Source organism: Strongylocentrotus purpuratus, unplaced genomic scaffold (assembly GCF_000002235.5).
Source record: "Strongylocentrotus purpuratus isolate Spur 01 unplaced genomic scaffold, Spur_5.0 spur5_scaffold_21, whole genome shotgun sequence".
Taxonomy (NCBI): Eukaryota; Metazoa; Echinodermata; class Echinoidea; order Camarodonta; family Strongylocentrotidae; genus Strongylocentrotus; species Strongylocentrotus purpuratus.
This window is the reverse complement of record NW_022145607.1, coordinates 31,742,466-31,764,514: the sequence shown is the minus strand read 5'-3', so window position 1 is coordinate 31,764,514 and position 22,049 is coordinate 31,742,466. Positions and strand designations below refer to the sequence as shown.

General features: G+C 36.8%; 1 long non-coding RNA gene across 2 annotated transcripts in view; it reads left to right on the top strand.

Annotated features, from left to right (window-relative positions):
• Positions 1 to 15,458, top strand: part of LOC115928015 — a 39,726-nt gene extending 24,268 nt beyond the window's left edge. Inside the window, exons 3-4 of one of the 2 annotated variants that reach the window (XR_004065820.1) lie at positions 7,149 to 7,278; positions 14,762 to 15,458. This is a non-coding gene — a long non-coding RNA (uncharacterized LOC115928015). The remainder of the gene's footprint in view (positions 1 to 7,148; positions 7,279 to 14,761) is intronic. The other variant, XR_004065819.1, reaches the window with a different exon arrangement.
• Positions 15,459 to 22,049: the final 6,591 nt, after the last annotated feature.

Sequence of the window (22,049 nt, the reverse complement as noted above, 5' to 3'; positions counted from 1 at the left end):
AGTTGATAAAGCATTTTTTCACAATATATCCCCTCTTCTGTTCATTCATCAAAGCTCTTTCTAATACAAAACCTTCCACTCTCGATCAGCTCGGCAGCTGCAGGTTATTTATCACGTTGGAAATAGGAATTCTACCCACACTGGTATGCACATAAATTGCTGAGATTTTATTTGCACCGGTCTGTGCATGCTGGGGGGTGTTTCACAAAGACTAAGATCGACTTTAATTTGGATTTAACTACGGCAGGCTGTTCATGCCACTGGTTGTTCTCACCATTGGTCTCTCAATTATGATCTTTAGATGATATTTTCCCCTTCAATAATGATCTATAAAAAAGGTAAGTTCTGTATATTTGTGACCGTGATTTGCACGTTCCTTGTGAAACCAATGCCAGGAATGGTTAGAGGATTTAGTGGCATGAAAGGCCTGCCACAGTCAAGTTCAAGTTCGAGTCGATGTTAATCTTTGTGAAACACTCCCCAGGTCGTATCGTCTGGCAACCTATCAGTGCATTGTGGAGAATGAATTCTGTCATTTTAATGATAATTAATGGGAAAACTCTTGGGGAGTGCTTTGATATTTGATGATAGAAATGCTAATTTCAATCAGGAGCATGTCAATGTCACAAAATTGACTCTTGCAATGTTTCAAAACTATGTCATGAAAAAGAAATTAATTGACAGAATATTTTCATATCTAAAGAAGACAATATTGAACAAGCAAAATTGAAGGTTTTTGTTTGACATCGTTGATAATTTTCAGATCAAATATGAAAATATCACATGGTATGCACATAAATTACTGCGACTTTAATTGCACCGGTCCATGATCCTCATATTGCCTGGCAAGCTATGAGTGCACTAATTGTTGCAAATTAATTCTGTCATTTTGATGATGATGGGGAAACTCTCGGGGGAGTGCTTTGATATCTGATGATAGAAATGTAAATCTCAGGAGTATGTCAATTGACTCTTGGAATGTTTCAAAAGAATCCAATGAAAAAGAAATTAAGCCACAGAATATTTTCATATCTAAAGAAGACAATATCGAGCAAGCAAAAGAAAAAAGAAAATACAACCCCACTGAAATAAATCAAATATGAAATTATCAAATATATCATCATTATCAAAAGAGGAAAACATAATAACATGAGTAGAAAGTACTTACAAAGGGGTTTTATGTCTAAAGAAGATGGCATGAAACCATTACAGGTACAGTATCCTTTTATAGGCTTGAAATTTGACTAAAAGAATTGGATAAGTGAATATATTTTCATTATCACTTGGAGAAAATATTATTGTAATAAATGTATGAATATTAAGAGAAGATAATCTGAAAGCAAGGCAGTACATTTACATCTAAGGAAGAAAGCATACAACTTTAAAAGGCTGCTTAAAGTACTGTCCCCCCCTCACCATTTGCTTTTGAATGATGATTTAGAACAGTTATATTTAGTGATTACATCAAATGTTATGTTCCTGAATACATCACTATAGGACAGTATCAGTGATTCAACTTCCCTTGAACCCATGACTATGTACACCTGTACATTGGTGTCCATCAATGGTCCCCTTCAATCACATGGTATATTTTATGACACTCTGGTTGAAACCATTCCTAAGACCTTAAAGACTTCAGCGCTTTCTCTCATTTTCATGCACCACAAAGGAAGTACTAATGTTTGAAGAAGTTTTTTTTTTTCTTCAAAATTTGACAATTTTCTTGTGATACACTGTAAGAGACAGTCAACATTTACAAATTTTCAGTAAATGTTTAACGAATGAGAGGGGACCAGGAAACGTCACATATTTGCCAATTTGTGTTTGATCGATTGCAACTTTATACAAATTCATAACATTGTTATTTTTCATCAGATTTTGCTTAAACTTTCAATGACCCGTAACTTCTCTCATTTTTCTGCTTCTATGAAAACCAGCTTAGTTTCAGGGTGGACTTCCCCTTCAATACTGATGTCTTTTGTAATGCTGTCATGTCATAAAAACTGAAAGCTAGCTGATGGCCCGGTCCTGAACTCCAATAAAAAGGCGTGTTCACACTTTACATATATCTCCTTGCATCAGGAAGGTAGAACATGATCACAACTACTTTCAATAAATCAACTCAAGGGCATTATCAATACTACACTGTACACGTACAGCGTGTTCACACACAAAACAATTTATCCCGAAACTCTATAACGAAACGTCGTATAAAGAATCATCGTATAAATTCCAGGATGTCCACACACAGAAGAAAGTAATCCTGAAACTCTACATCGAAATGTCCTATAGGTGCGCAGTTTGCTACTGCGGTCATGAAATGGAAGCGAAAATGAGAGGTCTGGTCTCCTTTCGCTCGAGGTCACGTTAAGCCCCGCCCCAGTTAGTTACACTAGTTACACTCCCTCTGTCCACACACAACATTTTCCGTGATTAGGCGTGATTCTTTATTGAGTTTCAGTTCGAAACGATGCCCAAACCTGCGTTTCGTTAGACTAGTTTCGTTATACGACGTATCGTTAGTGAGCGTCCACACACACAATTTTCGCGAAACAGTATAGCTAATCACGCCTAATCACGGAAAATGTTGTGTGTGGACAGGGGGGTAGTCTTATTGTTTATCATTTGGGCTTAGAATGCACTTATGTATGGAGATAGAGAAACAACAGTTTCTTTCCATTGAAGGTATAGACCAGTTCTGGTCAAGCGATTGCATCGTGAAAGAAACGCTGTGGAATCGATCAGAAAAGGTTGATGATCTAAGTATTGGCGTGTACTGCAAGGTTCTGGAATCATCAAAAATGATTAGAAACTTGGCCCAGTCTTGGTAAAGTTACAAGCACTGTACATAAAAAAGATGTATATGGGTCCTTATGGGACTACGCGATCCTTTCCTGATAGATATAATAATTTACCAAATATATCAATTAGTAGGCGATTTCCCAGCAAAATATCATTTATTAGTCTAAACATATTCTTTCACATGATTGGTAATAAGAGCTACAGTACCATTTCATTTTTTGAGAGAGGGGAGTTTCCAAAAACTGGTCTATACCTTTAAGAATGATACTTACATGTACAGTGTACAGGTTTGTACATCTATTTATACAACTGTATAAAAGTAGATTTTAAATGACTCACAGAAAGCTAAATTTCTAGATTCTCAGAAGGTGGATGAGAAAGTTCCCTAATTATGTCAATTAATTGCCTCGTTGAGCCAGGATGATGAGTTGTTACGGGCGTTGTGCATTTTAAGAGCTTGGCACCTTCTTAACAAGACTCTCAGGACTTTATTAGAGGCTTTCGGTGTCGAGCTTTGGGATGCAAGGAGATCAAATTGGCAACTCTCTCTCTAACTCTCTCTCTCTTTCTCTCTCTCTCTCTAACTCTCTCTCTCTTTCTCTCTCTCTTTCTCTTTCTCTCTCTCTTTCTCTCTCTCTCTGTTACTCTCTCTCTCTCTCTCTCTTTTTCTCTAGCTCTTTTTTCCCAATTGATATAATTTGACTAATGAATAAGTACATGAATCATATAATCTCAGTCTTTCCTCACCGTGAATGGTGTATGTGCATGTACACATATCTTTAGGCTTATTTTTACTCTACATTAAATGCCCTTCTGTGACAGCTTTCAATGTGTATGATGTATTGTGCAGGGTGCTTTAGTTTCACACAATAGCCTTTAATGTATTTTGTTTCACTTTCGTAGTGATATAAATCATCTGTTGTCTTATATCATCTGATTATAAGAGCAGGGTTCAAGATGATTTGAAAATGAGTCAGCTTTGAATACACACTGTTATACGGACATAAAGGTGTTCCGTTATTAAATTTAAAACAAAAAAGTGTACATGACATGATGGCTCAGTGGTAGAGGCAGTGGTCTCGTAACCGGAAGGTCCCGGGTTCGAAGCCAATTTGATGCACCAGTGCTCTTTAGTACATGTAAGGCATTAATCCTCATTACCAAGTCTCTTGGATAAGAATTACAGCCGTCAGTCCCCCGGTTGCTTACTTACAAGCATACACATACTTTCTTAGCAGTCGGGTAAACTAGCAAACAAATATTACATTTCCACACTTTACAACATACATGTAAATGTATATCACAGGAAAGCTTGATGCGAAATCTAAGAATAACTTTTCCTATGTACCTGTACAAGTCATGTACATTGTACATGTATGTTCATTCAGTTATTTTTATGTTTGTTTCTTTATTTTTTATTTGTTTGCTTATTAGTTCATTGACTTTAATTATTTATTTCATTTATTTATTCATTCATTTGTTTGTTTGTCTTTTATTTCAACAAAATTTCAAAGAGAGGGCCTAAGCTGCCTCTAATATTATATACTCAAATAAAAATATAAACAGTTGCAGCCGTTATAACATACTGTTAGGCAACTCTACAGGTGTACATACAAAAAATAGATTTCCAAATTTCTGTTACCTTTGGAACCACTATATCTTGGCACTTCTGGGGGTGTTTCACAAATATCATAAGATGAACTTAACTCTAAGTTAGACTTAAACATTATGGAGAGCCTTTTGTAGCCTTAAAATGAAATATTCAAAAGTGAAAATTTAAGTATGTTCTACTTTTTATAAATTCCACATCAAGAACGTAAAATCTCCTTGATAATAGAAAGTATGAATGATTTGAATCAACATTTTATGCCTTTTAAAATAACTTTTACAAAATATTTTCATAGATAGCTTTCCATAATTATTAAGTCCAACTTAGAGATAAGTTAAACTTAGGATTTTTGTGAAACACCCCCCTGCAGTGCCTTGATTCCCTGTATTGCTCATTTGAACTTGACCATACAGTGTTAACATCCGAAGACAGCCAGCGTACATTACATGTACATGTAATAAAAATGCCTGTAGAAGATTTTCTAGTTTGATTAATGACCCAACCGAAGACCGACTGACATCGGCCATATTTCAAGATCATCCGTTGACTTCTACCACGGACAGATAATATTTAGATGACCCTCTCGTTACTGTCCATAGATCTTGTTATCGACAGCCTAGATGGACATTACAAATTAATGACACAGCCTCAAGGCAATTATTCATGATATATTGCTTGTTGTATGACTTGTGATGTACGGCATGGATTACATGCTGGGCTAATTGTGTAATTAAAATGCAATGACGTCATGAAAGGATTACTTTTATTCTCTCTTTCATTTACTGATAGAGCATGGTTTTATTTTGCCTTGCAAATTGCTGTTGGTAACAAATTACTGAACCTACATGTACATGTGCATGAATATTACTTAACTTCAATTAACTTTAAAAAGTATGTTCTGTTTAGAGCCAGAAAGCATTAAAGATAAACTTGAGTTCTGGTAAAAAAAAGAAAATGAATTCTCACAGAATCTAACGAAACTTACACTGAATGTTCAAGATTACAAATAAATGTCATGTGCCAAACAATTTTCGAAGAAAATGTTTACTGGCTGAGTAATGAGCATAGAAAGATAAGGAAATCAGGGTAGTACTAGCCCGGACACCATGTGTGTTGTCGCATATACATCTTTCTGTGTAAGTGATTGTTACTTTACCAAGACTATGCCAAATTTATGATGATTTTGATGACTCCAGAACCTTGCATTATACACACCATTACTTACATACTACATGTATATGATCAACTTTTCTGATCCATTCCACACCTTTTGTTTCACAATGCAATCGCATTACCAGAACTCAAGTTTAGCTTTAACTCTATGCCAAAGGCAAGAAAGGATATTGGTTATAATAAGCCCTTCTAGCTCGTAGCCCTTCAACCGATGATTTTACATTGAATTAGGTTATATTACATGTAAATGTTTGAAATGATTGCTTTGTTTTTTCAAAGTTTTGGGATTATCTAGGTTAACAGAGCTACATGTACTGTAGGTTGCAATAGTGTACTTTTAGGTTGGGGTTTTAGGGTTAGGTACGTACATGTATGTACTGTAACTCGTTTTGTCCAAAGTTTAAATGTCAAATAAAATGATTGCTTTGTTTTTGTCAAAGTTATGGGATTAGCTGATGTACAGTGTAGGTTGCATATAAGCGTACTTTTACTTTTTCTTCCAAGGTTGACATTTCTTAAGTTTAAAAACAGACATATAATATCATTGATTATTTATTTTTGTTTTCATACACCATGATATAAACACAGACAATTTTGATATTTGACCATCTTCAATACAATCCTATCAAATCGATTAACAGAAGATTAAAATGGGAATGCTGTATAATACTTGTTTGGTTTATTACAGAGCAACAATATCCCCAGTGCATGGTTTGTCAGAGAACCTCATTATACACGCCTCTCTGTTCATCCTCCAATGTAGCTCTCGTGTTGAGCTCAAGTCCATCGATGCCATGAATTATTTTCATAGACTCTCGTTGGCATGTTTCGATGAAAGCGTTTCCTTGTAGGCCTGGAGTAGATGTATAAATAGGGTCTTTGTGGATTATAATGGATCCAGTCTGTATGCCCTTGTGGTGGCCAGCCAATGAACTTCACTGTGTAGTGAGAAAATACTTGACATTGCAATTTTTCATTGGTTTTTATGGAAAGGGTTGGGGTTTGTGTATTGTTATGCTCTCACAAATGATCTATAGATACATTGTAAAAGTCTCACTTATTTAATAAAGACTAGAGAAACAGTGGCAAAAGTTTGAAATATTTAGGATCAATCATAAGAAAGTTATGAGGGTGAGACGAGGGGGTAAGAGAGGGGGAGAGGGAGGGGGAGGGAGGGAGGAGGAGGAGGGAGGGAAGGAGAGAGAGAGGGAGAAAGAAAGAAAGAAAGAAGGGCAAGGGAGAGAGAGGGATAGAGAGAGAGAGAGAAAGTGAGATGGAAAGAGAGGGGGAGGGAGTTAGGAGGGAGAAGAGGGGGGGGGGGGGGGGAGGAAGGGAGACAGACAGACATACAGACAAAGAGACAGAGCAATGGAGAGAAAGAGACGCGAGAGAGAAAAGAAGAAGAAGTTCCTATGAACTTTCTCTCACTCTGTTATCGAAGACACAAAGTTATGATGTTAAAACAAAACCTATACTGAAGTAAATATAGGTACCGGTATGTATTCATGGTTCATAAAAACTGTATTATTAATCAAATTCTGTTTCTCTTTTCATTTCATTGCAGGTAATTTCATGATTTACTTTCCTGTACAATTTACAAACTGTTCCAAGAATCAGGGGCTTTCGCTCACGGTATGAGTCACCCTTCTTTCTTGTCCGAGTATTTCCAAGTATTTCATTCCACATAAATGGAGGTAAGCTTATTTTCTTAGAGTATTCTAGGCCTAGTGTATACAACAGTCAACATGTGCATCTGCATTACATACATGTACTCCAATCCATAAATTATCTGGTACATGCAGAGTGCCTTTTACTTTCAGTTACAAAGTGCTTCAGAAGTTGCTTGACACCGTAGTAGGACCACTTTAATTCTAAGAACACTTAAAAAACACAGATTGAGATAATCAAAATGTATGAAAATTTAAGCTCTCTTAGGGCTTTCAAGACTTAAGTACATGTATGACTGCACTGTACATTTACATTCTTTGGTTTTAATGTGAATTTATGATTAAAAAAAAAATCAGATGAAGATCTGAATGTATTAGTTTCAAGATATTCAAGTTAACAAAAATTAAACTTTTTATATTTCTATACGCGACAAACGGGAGAGGTATCCGCAACTACGTCACAATTCCACGACCGAATTGCCAATTTGAGATTCAAATACACTGTAGAGTTAGTGATCTTGTTCATAACTTTCTTATTACTAGTCTGATTTTTCAAAGTTTCTTTCAATTTTTTTTTTGCTGATGATTATTTTACCTAACTGCTATTAGAAAGCATGTATGAACTTGTAAGTAAACAACCAGGGGACCAACGGCTTAAGGTCCTCTCCGAGGGACTTGGTAATGAGGATTAATGCCTTACCAAATGGCATGAATTAATGAGTGCATTAATTGACTTGGTTTTGAACCTGGGACCTCCCTGTTAATCCAAGTCCACTGCCCTACCACTGAGTTATCTGCTTTCATACAAATGGCAAGGGTTGAATTACCCTTTAATCTCTTCTACTGGCTGACAGTAGAAACTTTATTCCTTGCCTAGCCACATGGTATCCATAAAGAGTGCCAAGAGAAACATCAACCCAGTTAAATGTTTTTCACCTATCCAAACTTCAGGTATACATCCCACTACCATGCTGCCTCTAAAGAAGACAGATAACTGTTCCCAGTTATGTGTACTTAAAGTCCCAGCTCAATGCACTTATCTTAATCCACTTAACAAAACAGCTCTCCTCCCAAGCACTTAGATCCATCAATACATTTGTTGGCCCTCTCTGGAGACATTGTCTCATTGTTAACGCAATAAAGGCATTATCTCTTTATATTTATAACTAACACAATGTCAATGCCCCTCTTGCTCTCAGCTTATGATGGAATGGATGAATAGAGAGGTTGAGGATAAAAACCTGCAGCTTCACTTTATACCCAGGACAGTATAGGGTCGATGCTTCATTCACACTAATAGAAACTTCAAGAACTTAAACTTGTACATCACTCTACATATAAAGATAGTCTGAAAGTGTTCTGTGTACACAATCATGCCAGAAGTGAGACAAGAAAAGTCCTCTTCGAGGGACTTGGTAATGCCTTGCAAAAGGGCACTATAGCGTATCGACTACTGCTATACTACTGAGCCATCGCGGCATCAATGGTTGTCACTTTATAATTTTGATGATACTATTCTATACCTTCTTGTATCTATCATACAAGTAGCAACTTCAAATTGAACTCTTCATCAATCCAACAGCTACTTCATTAACTCTTATCGTGCCAAGAACACTGTTCTGTGCATGCGCTGGCGTGCCACGCACACATAATCGGGTTTCTGTTGACTTGCCATGGACACATAAACTCTCATCCGCTCGCGTGCCACGGACACATTTTCGTGCATAAGTACACAAGCTAATTGTTTATGCCTATTGTGCGATGCGCATTGCGTGCACGCATGAATGCTTACTGTATTTGTGGAGGGGGTTTATTGTTGTTTTGATTTTGCGTGCTTCACGTATACCGTTACATTGGATTTTCCTGAGAAAATTGCGATATTTTATCATCAAATTTGTCAGTTTTGATCATTGCCCCTCAGATTGTGTGCGGGAAATGAGACAACGGATTGGTTTGACAACTCACTGATAGTGCTTATTTACTTTACCAAAATTACAGATTCATGAAATGATATTGGTATCAACAGAAAGAGGGTTAAATTTCCTACAACTTTAACGTACAATTCTTTTTTATAAAATATACAGATGAGATGTTATAGTGGATCAAACATAGTAACAATTTAAACTACACGCACTTGAACCAACCCTAAATTAACTTAGCACACAGGAGATTAGTAGCGGGCACAATAGGGATTAGCATTGTGGCACTGGGTGAATTGCATAGGGGCAGCTTAAGAGTTAAAGAATATTTCCCTCATTTCCTCTTATGATACCAATGATCTCTTCTAGGATACCATCAACTGTGACCAAAAACTGGGGGCAACTTCAAAATGAAATCTTCAATAATCTTTTAAAGAACCAAGTTCAGAAGAGTATTCTATCATTTCCTGTACTTCACTTCAGAGATCATTTCTAAGATACCATCGACTTTGACTTGAAGAAATATAACTACAAATACGGTGGCACCTTCAAAAGGAACTCTTAGATTAATTGGACAGCAGGTAATTTTCTCATTCCTTCTGTCCTGACAAGAAAACGTTTCTTTTGCTGAGAGCCATACTTTATATCATATATCTAGATAATATGAATTTATACAGCCTTCCAGCTTCATGTATGAGCAGACAATTTCTCGCATACATGTACTACAGTTTATGAATTAAAGTGACAGATGTGGTGACATCTTATGTTATATACAGAATGAGCTCTTAAATTAATCCATTAGTAACTTATTAAAAGTCAAAAGGAATATTCTTTCATTACCCCTATTTCGACCAAAAGGTTATTTCTAGGATACCATCAAATCTGGCTTCAAATGATAACCAAAAATCTAGTGGCAATTTCAGATTGAGCTCTTAATCAAGCTGAGAGTAAGTTCAATTTCAATGTCTTCTGTTCTAAAGTAGAGATCATGTTTAGGGTATACCATCAATTAATGATTTCTAATAAGTTACCTCAAATTTAGTGGTAACTACAGAATTAGCTCTTTAATTAATCTATTAGTAACCATTTTAAAGGGTATATTACCTCGTTTCCTCTTTTCTGACCCAAAAAGATCATACATGTATCCACATGTAGGATATTGTAGATGCCAAGATAAACCCGTATTTCCTGTATTATCTGATAATAAGGTTGGTAGGATACTAGTTGATTCAACAATCTGACACATTTTCAAGTATTACAAGTTATTTCCTTGTAGGATTATTTTAAGTGCAAAATTATAAGTGTATTATGTAGGTCAATTAATTTGTATGCACTTTAGGTAAATCTGTGTTTGTAAATAATGTTTTGAATGTCACAACCTGACTGACAAAATCACAAATATTGCCAGAATCAAACAGATGAAGTGATGTTTTATCTTAATTTGCTACTCTAATTTGATGCAAAAATTACTACCGGTATATACATTTCGGTCTCAAAATTTTGATGCAGTTCCTTGATAATACTTTGTGATGCTACCAATAACCTTGATTGTATATAAATGACATGTACATGAACATGTAGTATTAATTGTCATCCTTAACTGGAAACTCTAGACCTTGGGCCAATCTTATTAAAAGTTGATATAAATCGCAACGACTGCAAACTTTCGATTGATTAGAGGACTTGCAAGTGATTTTGATCCATTGCAACTATAAGACAGGGCCCAGTCTTGTCATATTGTCATATCATACTGCATACTTTCACTCGTGAATATGTATGCACTTAAAATCTGCTTGATGGCATGTATGTTCTCTATACAAGTCGTGCATGTCTTAAACAAATGAAACATACTGTTATTTCCTGGTATCTGTCAAATCTAGAAATTAATTTCATATCTCCCAATATGAGACTGAGAGTTCTAAAGAAATTTATCACTCTACTTTGTACTGTCTTATCTACAATGTATTTTGATTAACATATTTGCCCGGCTCCTGGCTACTAATAAACTTGTATGTAGTTATTATGAAAGAGAAAGAGGAACTTTAAAGTACAGTGAACTGTTGGTATCATACCAGATCCCATTTCAGTCAATGAAGATACTGCAACATCTGTTGGAAAGTGAACAGAACTACTTATGAAGTCTTGACTCCATATTTTGTACACAAAGGCATTGTGGGAATCGATCCTTTCTCTATTATTCTATGAAAGGAAAAGTATTAAATTCTCTATTGCATGGTACCAGATCCAATTTCATTTAATTCAGGTAATTTGAAAAGATCTGAACATGAACAGAAGTAGCAGTCCGAGGAAGTCTTTTTTCATCAAGTAATAACTGTACGGTGAAAGGGAAAGTGTTGAGTTTTGGAAACAATGAATGAAGTACTTATACGATACCAGAATCCATTTTGTTTACATTATCTTGATAGGCCACTTAATTGGACATTAACAGGAGTAATCCATCATTTTCTTGTTGTGTGTGGGGGGGGGGGGGGGGTCATATTGCTTGGACTGTGTTGTTACTGTTCCCGTGATTGAGCTGCTATTTTTTTTAGTTTATCGTAAATTTTGAAGAAAATAAGTTTAATGAAAAAAATAAAAAGTTCATCTGTGCTATATGCAGACTATTGATAGGTTATTGGGAGCTCTATTCACAATACATCACAGTATCATGTGCCATGTGTTAGTCTTTGATTCCAGACACACACGTTGGTGACACATTCTATTCAACTCGGTATGTAATCCTTTCCATTAGTCTTCAAATATTGTACATACACTGTATCTATACGCCTATATTTAGAACTAGGCCCAATTAATCAATCAATATCCATGATTCACAAACTCGAATATTTCTTTTTTTAATCATCTTCCGTAGCTTCCAACCATTCCTATTTTGGAGGAATGATTCCTATCTGTTAGCCTTCAAGCTATTGTTTTGTACCCTCGATGCCTCTCTTTTTCTGAAATTTTATGTGTGATAAGTACATGTAGATATACAAAATAAACCGTATTCCTAATCTGCCTTGAGAGATTCCTAACTTTTGCTGTGAAAGGTTGGCAGGTATGCTTTAATTTCTTCACTGCGGGCATATCCTCTTCCGTCTTTCCAATCAAACAAGTTCTTCAAACTTTGAAGGTGAAAAAAAATAACCCATTAGTAGTCATACCGGTACTTCACATTTTTAAAGCTCAGTAACAGCTGATTTCCTCCTGAAACTCCTGAAACAGACAGGAAGTCTCGACGACCGTGTTTGAGTGTGTGTGTGTGTGTGCGCGGATCGCTGTGCGCTCGCTGTTGAGAAAAAATTCACATCCTGGTTTAGTGATAGCGCACTCGCTTGGTTCGTCGGGAGTCCACACACCAATCAGTACTCTCAGTGAAACTGGTCTCGCAAAGTGAACTTTTTTGGAGGAATTTTGAAAACAGTTGGCCAGTACCTGGGAACTTTAAAACTGTCTGGCATTCGTGACCGTTGGACCGTTGGATACCTAGTTGTTTGTGATTGATTCGTATTTTGGATTTTTACGTACAGTGAGTATTTGTTTGCAAAAATGAATGTTTAATATGAGTCTATTGTATTTTATTCAAATTACTTTCCATGATAGCCTTAGTTCATCCAACATTGTTGAATGTTATGTGTGTATGAGTAACGTAGTACAAACTTTTAATTTTGATAGTCAAGACTAACCAATAATTGTAATACATGCAGGCTCTCAAATATTTTGAAATCCAAAATATATGGTTTGGTACATCCATTTCTGTAATTCTATGTGTTAAATGTTATAGAACTTTTAAAAGGCCATGTTGGTATTCTGCATTTCAAGTTTTATCTCCTTCTTTCTCCAAATGTTTTTGGTTTCTTGCTCAGGACTATACTTTCCATAACATACACTGTACAGATTTTTCTACGGCGTCCGCATAGTCAACTCGAACAGAAAAGATGGGGCAAACATATTATGTTTAGCATGGATTATGACTAAATCTGTTTGTTATTAGACATATTTTGCATTCCTTGTATGGCCCCTGTTTGCGCGTGGAGCTAGGATGTTAACAATTTACTCTTTATTTCATTCATTCATGCTATTGTGACTCACATTAGATCCAAGCAATTGATACACGCTGTCAATTTCCCATTATGACTTTGACCTATAAATTATATCCAATTCTCTGCATGCAGTACCAAAACATGTGGATGTTTTATTTCTGTCCATGTATATTTAGTAATCACAGATGGTTATGCTTTGATTGTATTAAACCACCTAATTTGCTTAAATTAATGAAATGTATCCCACTTGTTATTGAAGGAAAAAAACACATAACCTGTGACATAAATACATGAAGGTAATTGACGAAGCATCATCGTCATATTCCCAATTTGATTAAACGACGTTAAGCCAACCAATGACTGTCCCATACAGGGCTTAATTGCCACTGATGAGGGCGATGTATTGCGCTGATCGTGGATTTTGAACCATCTAGACAGGGCAGGTCGTTGTCAGGCGAGGCTGCGACTAATCATCCACACGTGGGCTCACTTACTCGGCTCCACCGATGGACTTGTGATTTATCGCGACTCAAAGCCCCGGTGCTTGTCAAAATTGAGTTTATTTCATATCCCCTTGCCACGGTGCTGTTTGGGGGTTATGTAGCACTTATGTTTAATAAGGTATCTGGGACATATGGAGCCTTGATCAGCTAGTGAAGGCAATAATAGTATCAGTGATGCAGCCTTTGTCAGGATATATTGCAATTTTCTGGTTGGAAGGGATATCTTTGTGAATCTTTCTGAGGCTTTTCTGCCACTCTGTCTCTCTTTTTTCTCATTATCTCTCCCTCTGTCTTTGTCTGTCTTTCTCTCTCCCTCTCTCTCTCTCTCTCCCATGTCTCTCTCACTTCTCTCACGTCTCTCTATCTCTCTCTCTCTGTCTCTCTCTCCTCTCTCTTTTTCTTGTTGTGGATCTTTCTCTTTCTTTCTCTGCTTTTATTTTTTCCATAACCGGTATACATTTTCTCTTCCTCTTGTATCTCTCTTTATTTCTCTATTTTTCATTCTCTCCTTCTCTCTGTCATTTATCTATTTCCTGTTCCCCCTGTCTCTACCTCTTGCACCTTCTCTTTTCCATCTCTCTTTATTATTGTCTCTCCTGTATTTTGCACCTTTGTCTTCTTCTCACTTTCGCTTTCCGTCCCTCTCGAACCTTCCCGTCTTGTTTCTGATTCGATACATCCATTATGAACTTGTCAGTGGTCAAAATTACATTTTCAACCGCGAGTGGGATTGATTTCTCTTCACTTGTGAATCACTTTCAGGACCATCCAAGGGATCTAAAACGACTTGTGTTCATTGCAGATGCTTTCAATTTAGACCATCCACATTCGCTTGGAGTATAGAGCTTGAAACACATGGGAAACATGAAAGTGCCTCTGCAAACATATGTGTGAAGCTTCCATTTATTCACTTGAACACGCATTGCAGTCCTTTACAGACCTGCAACACATTCCGTGAATAGCTGAATCTTTTTTTATCAATCTTAAAGTGGAATTTAAGGCATATATTTCTTGAGAATCTATTGCATTTTCTTATCCGACACAGGCGAGGCGCACAAAGCTCCAATCGTGGATCACGCACCCACCCGATCTTTCTTTCTCGTGATATGAGGTAAAAGGAAGCCAATATGTCGGCTGCAGCTTCAGGAAAAATATGGAATCGCCTCAAAGATCGCGTTAACCGCAATGGAATTGTACGCCGCATAAGCATCAGACGGAGTAGTCGCGTGAAAAAATATTCCCTGGATTACGAGGAGCGAGGTCCGGAAGATGGACCGATTAGCGAGTGAGTTTTGATACATTTTTCACCAGAATGCTGCATCCAACTGCACTTTAATCTCCTCATTTAACTGATCACAGTTTTTATCCCATCAACTAACCAATTTATTTTTTCATCACACTAATTAGATTATTTCATTCTTACCTCAGTATTTTATTAACAAGTTCATTTATATTATTTCTGCCTGCCTTGTAAATTACTAACTAACATACTTATCTATTCATTTTACTTTGTTTTGAACCACATCAACATGCTTTGACTATAAGTCTATCTATGAGTCGGAGCCCAACCACCATAACCGATGTACCACCACCACCACCACCACCACCACCACCACCATAATCGATATCACTACCATAAGTATCGATCATTAACAAAGTAATTTATTATTATTTATCTGATTTCACATCAAACTAATTGCATCTTTTTCACCTCTGTTTTAGCCATTATATTTTGTTTTCACGTGTTTAGGAGGCTGCATTTTAGAGCCGTTGTTTACAGGCACATCATCATTATATCATTGCTATTTGTAATCATTACCATTTGTAATCATTACCACGACAACAGCTGCCATTTTCATCCACAAATTAGCCATCGACAGCATCATTAATTTCTTAGTGATGTATTACCACAACAATACCATTTTCCATCAGTATGTTATCTCCTGTTATCAGAGACTCGATCTTCCCATTCTCATCAACGTAATTTATAGTTTCATCGCCATGACGATCACCATCCATGGTTCCGCCCACAATGTGTGGCACCTCTCCAACCTCGTATTGTCTCAATATTTTATTTACATTCCATGAATATCATTATTATTATTTAAAACAAATAATTGCATGACTGTATTTGATACTAATAATTTGTATTTTTAGTGAATTTTATTATTATTATTATTATATTTAAAACAAATAATTACATGACTGTATTTTATACTAGTGAGCTGATTTGTATTTTACAATTTTACATGTCTTTTATTTGAAATGTACTAACATCACTCTTTGTTTAAAATTCCTTTTGCAGATATAAATATTAAGTTTGTAATGTTTTGTTTGAGTATGCAGGCATGTATTTTAAACAGAAATATGGCACAATGTAAATTAAATGCTGGGAATCATCTTTTTGTATGTTCAGTGCCAAAAGGAAGTTATCTTATATCCTTAAACACAGAGATAACGCCCCTCTGGCTCCATACAGAAACTGAAACTTAGAAGAAAAAAAAATGATTTCCTGGAATGGCTAGCCAAAGTGTAAACCATCCTTGATGTCAAACTTCCTGATATCATTTTCAAAGAATCTCGGGAAAACAGTCTTCTGTATTGTTATTTGTCCAATACTTGCATCAGGGAGGTGAGAGTTTAACTCACATGCCCTGCTTGCATCACAATACTCTCTACATGTACATGAATGGGAGTGGAATCAAATCCACTATTTAAGCATTCTTATTTATAGGATCATTTTGTTTTTGGAGTTGAGCAACTCTTTCTCAAAGATGAAATACATGTAGTAGAATCACCTCTTAAATAACTCACTCAAACCACTCCTAACTTGGAGTGGATTCCAATGATATTAGAGTGACTTCAACTCTGAAATAAAACTATCCCTAATAAATACAACTCCTAAAGGAGTGGATTTCCACTCCTCTGCATTAAAAGACTGTACACTGGGGCTATACTTTTAAGTTTTACAAACATTTACAATTGACCTCATCATATCGGCCTGTCCTCATCAGACCGAAGTTGCAAAATAACCCGCTATTTTCAGAGCGTGGAAAATTTCCCCAAAGTTCGAAATTGCATCTTCACCAGACTGATACGCTGATCACAAACGGGCACAACTTTTGCAACTTCCTTTATTTTGGAAAAAATTAAGACCAATATTTCTTGGGATATTTTCTTGACCAAATTGCCCGCTATTTGCAACTGCTGGCAAACAAAGATGCCACTAATAGCTGGCTAATTTGAGATCGGGCTAGCTAAAATAGCGGGTTATTTTGCAACTTCGGTCTGATGAGGACAGGCCTACTGTGTTTGCGGCATTGTCTTGCAAGGTTAACCCATGCAAGGAGGAACTTATTAATTTACACCCTAGCGATTAAAACGGCTTGTTGAGATAGATAGCACGGTAGTTTATTGATATACTATGATGCATTGTTCACATCTATATGAGCATAAATCAGCTTGTAAACAGCGGGGTATAAAAAGGGCTGCTATTTATAAATGCTGAGTTATTAATTGATTTAATCCCTAGAGGTTGATTTTAGTTAGCCATGAGACTGACCCCAGAAAATCAACAAGCTTTGTTTTTCTTTTCTTGTTAGCCTGTTCTTTCAATTTCCTCTTCGCCATGACAGTGTACACGTACACATTGTATATAGGGTACCAACTAAATTATTCATAACCTATATGGTAATTATGTTTTTAAGATTTTTGATTATGTGACAATTTGATTTGTCCCGGTTCATTTTTCTTGAGAATGTGACATATTAAAGCTTACATCTAAAAGTATACAACTAATATCCTAATTCAATCAATCCACTTTTCTGAGTTATGAAAAACACAAACAAACATCAAATTCACAAGGGGTATGAATAATTAAGTTGTACATTGTATATACTGTTCCTACCCTTTAAGTGTGATTATGTCGGTGTTTAAAACCCTTAGCATTAGTATACAGCTAGGGCATTACTCAACAATTTTTCGGATTAATTTGAACAGTTGGGAAGAAAGGAAAGGAAAGTTGCTATGTCAGCCCGGCGTCTTATCAAAAGATCTGTGTTGTTCCAAATTCATTATAACAGTATGAGAGAGAGAGAGAGAGAGATGTAGTTCATTCACAGGGGAGGGAGAAGAGGGAAAAGAAAGAGTTACTAAGCATGGGTTTGGAGAGTTTAGATCAGAGAGGGTGAGTGAGAGAGAGAGATAGAGAAAGAGAGAATGAGAGAGAGATCGAGAGAGAGAGAGAGAGAGAGAGAGGGAAGGGGATGATCGAGAGAGTGAAGAGTGAATTTGGGGAGATAAAAAAGAATAGCCTTGTAGTATCATAATAAAGTATTATGCGTATAAAAGAGAGAAGCAGGGAGGGAGAACAAGAGGGGGAGGGGGGGGGGGGAGAGGGAGAGAGATATGATGATGAGGGCATTACAGAAATAATAAACCTTGCATCATTAATAGAGAAGCATTATGCACAGAAGAGAGAGAGAGAGAGAGAGAGAGAGAGAGTGGGGGGGGGGGGGGGCATAGAGGGAGAAGTGATAGAGAGAGTGCATTTGAACACAGAATACAAATAACAACAGATTACTTTAAAATGTCAAAAGGCCGTATTTAACCTCGAGTATGATGCATTCTTCTCCAAGGATATCTTTAGCCTGAAATAGAATCAATTAATCAGGGAATATATGTTTTGTTTTCACAAGTTATTGCTCTGTTCCTGTTCTGTATTTCCCGTACTTCCCCTCTAGATATTGGCATAGAAACCATTGAGAGATTGAATTCTGTGAGATGATTAAAAGAGATAAAAATATTGGCTAAAAACAAGCGAGAGAGAGAGAGAGAGAGGTAATATGAAGTGTAACAGAAACAAGGAAATATATATTGTGTAAAACAACTCAAATGTATGTTTTTTTATGATCATAAGTAGAACAAGGTCATTCTGAACTTTAACAGAAACTTGGAATTTTAAAATTATTTATTCAAACAAGAAGGATAAGTTCTTGGAAAAGAAGGAAAAATATGTAGAAATAACATAATGTTACCGTAAGTTGAGTTGATGTGTGCATTGATGGGGGGGGGGGGGGGTGTTAATAACCCATTTAAATGAAACAATATCAAAAAGTGTCACAATCTTTTGTTGAGGAAGTAAGGGCTGTACATGTGCGTTACAGGAAGTTGTGTTCGTAATTCATTGGTTGGACATTATGAAACAAGGAATTCAGGACTTTCAAGAGAGAGGACTAAGAATACCAAGAAGGGAGATATCAATATGTTCAGGATCACTGTCCCAAGACATAAACAAACAAACATGGAAACAAACACACACACACACAAACAAACAAGAAACAGGAAAATTAGAATTTAAAAACCCACAAACATGCTATTCAGCGCTTCCAGTACTGTACCTTACTGTATTTATCGCGTTACTAATTTGGAGCCAATTGTGTTCACTTTTTACTCTGATAGTGAAGAGAGTACACATTTGATGTTCTTCTGGAGGAACTAGTTGTACAGTCTATATAGCTGACTCCCTATCTATGTATCTGGGTAGAGTCTGGGAGATTGAAGTATTAATGAATTTAATTCTCTCTGTGTTTTATCTGATGACCTCAAAGAGTCCTGGCAAAGTCACCCCGAAACATTGTTAAACATTTACCAGTATCATACAATTATAAGAAGAAATGTCAGATAGTTCCTAAAATGTTCCCAGATCTTGGCTGGTTTTAGTACTCCCCTTATCAATGAATCACATACCCTCTCCCAAATCTCTTGGAAGCCGGTTCTCACAGCATTACAGCCTACAGGGAAACAGATATGGGTCATCATTTTCCCCAACACAAATATCAAGCTCACTTAATATATCGTTGAATTGCGATTAATTTTACATTTTTGCATGGCTTTCTTCTACATTGTACCTTGATGCAGTTAAAGCATGTACACTGTTTCCTCAATACAGTTAATAACTAAATTATTCATACCTCTTGTATATTTTGATGCCTTTTGTGTTTTTCGTAACTCACAAATGAAAGGTTGGCCGGTTGAATTAGGGCCTTTAATTTGCTGAATATTTTCAGATGAAAGCTTTAATATGTCACATTCTCAAGAAACATAAGTTTGAACAAATCAATTTTCCACATACTTAAGCAATACAAAAATGGGTAAGGCTATGAATAATTCAGTCATTAACTGCGTGTACTTGGCTTTTGTTTAATTATGATGGAGGGTGATTTGAGCATTGTTTATGTTCCAGGTATGATTCAGTTCAGTGCTTTGTTTCCTCAGAAAAACAACAATATTTGTACAACCTATATATTGTTATAGATAATCATGTGACATATTATAACAAGATAAAAGGGTAAAAAATCAGAGTAAATGTGCATCATAAAATTCATTTTGTGACTAATTTTTCAGAGGCTATTGGTACAAAATTTGCTCCAAACTACTCAATGACACAAAGGGCACATGGATACATATGGCCTAACCTACATGTACCTAGCTCGCAGCCATCAGTGTACGGTATGTTGAGAACGCCTTTGGAAAACAGGAAATTTGACTTTTCAGTACATTACTTGGGTGATCACCAAGCCAAAGACACACGCTGACAAATAGGGATGTGTAACCCCATGTTCAGACAACCAGAATTCATCGTTAAGCTATACGATTCTTAGTCGGAATGCCATGTAAAGAAACGTCTTATAAGGTAATGTTCTATAGCGAAACGCCTGATTTTGCACCGTTTCGAATGAAGTTCAATATAAATTTAGGGTCCCACTCTCGTCTGGTCGTTGTATACCGTACAAAAATCGTATAACTAGGCAGGGCTTACTTAAACTGAGCACGCACTGATGATTGGCAAGCTGTGTCGTCAACTGACCACCTCAATACTAGTTTCATATACTGACGTTCCTTCGTACGATTTTGTTTTTTAGTATGTACGCTCCTTTTCCTATATGATGATTCTTTATATGTTTCTTTATACGTTTCTTTATACATTTCTTTATACATTTATTTATACATTTCTTTATGACATTTCTTTATACGAGTTTCATATCAATTTTCCTGTAGTGTGAACAGGCTGCCTGAGTATCAACTAAATGCCATGGCTGTATACTAAAAGGTTCTTCCCCCATGGAAGATGACACATCTTGTTATGTTCTATTTTTTTCTTTTTGAAAGTTGACTCATCCCAAATCGTTCATGGCTGTAATACTGTTTTCACACTGGCAATATTTTGCTTAACCCCGTACTATAGGTGGGGTTAAAGGGTATCTTAACCCCACCTATAGTCCGGGGTTAAGCTTATTCCACTTTCTTTTCACACTGGCAAAATGTTGCTTAACCCCGTACTATAGGTGGGGTTAAAGGGGGGGGGGGGTTTTAGCCCCACCTATAGTACGGGGTTAAGCTTATTCCACTTTCTTTTTACACTGGCAAAAATTTGCTTAACCCCGTACTATAGGTGGGGTTAAAGGGGGGTCTTAGCCCTACCTATAGTCCGGGGTTAAGCCTATTCCACTTTCTGTTCAGACTCGTTTTTACCAAAGTGGGCTAACCCCACCTATAGTACGGGGTTAACTAACCCTGCAAAATAGCAGGACTAACCTCGCAATTGTGGTGCTAACTCCTCCTAACTCCGCAATTGCGGTGCCAAGCAAATGAATGAGAACAGAAACGAAAAAATAGTTCGGGACTACGCAGTGAAGCGAATTAATGAATTTCATGGCCATGGCTAGTACGGGGCTAAGGAATTGCAGTGAGAAAAGCCAAAGAAAATAGTCCGGGGTTAAGGATAGTACGGGGCTAAGCAAAGTATGGGGTTAAGCAAAACCAGTGTGAAAAGAGTATTAGTGTCTTTATGTGAGAGATTTAACCCGTTGACTACTGAACTCTCCTATTCCCATAGGCCTCTTTACAGAAGCCATCCAGTTCCTGTAGCCAATGGTTATGCTTTGTTGTTGTTTTTGTTGTTGTGTGTGTGTTTATTTTGTGTGTGTTTCAGTTTGGTGTGTGGGTGTTTTAAAACATACTTATACCCTTTTCACATCTACCAAATATTGCTTAACCCCGGGAAATAGGTGGGGCTAAGGGGGCTCTTAGCCCCACCAATTCCTTCCTTAGCCCCACCAATTACCCGGGGTAATTTTAGCCGGCTTTCTGTTCACATTACGTTTTGCCAAAGTGGGCTAACCCCACAAATAGTACGGGACTATCTGGCCCTGCAAAATAGCAGGGTTAGCCGGGCAATTGCGGGGTTAGACGGGCAATTGTGGTGCTAAGCTGCGTAGTGTGAATCCGAACCGGGCTAAGGAGAAGCGGGGCTAAGCAACAGCCAATCACAG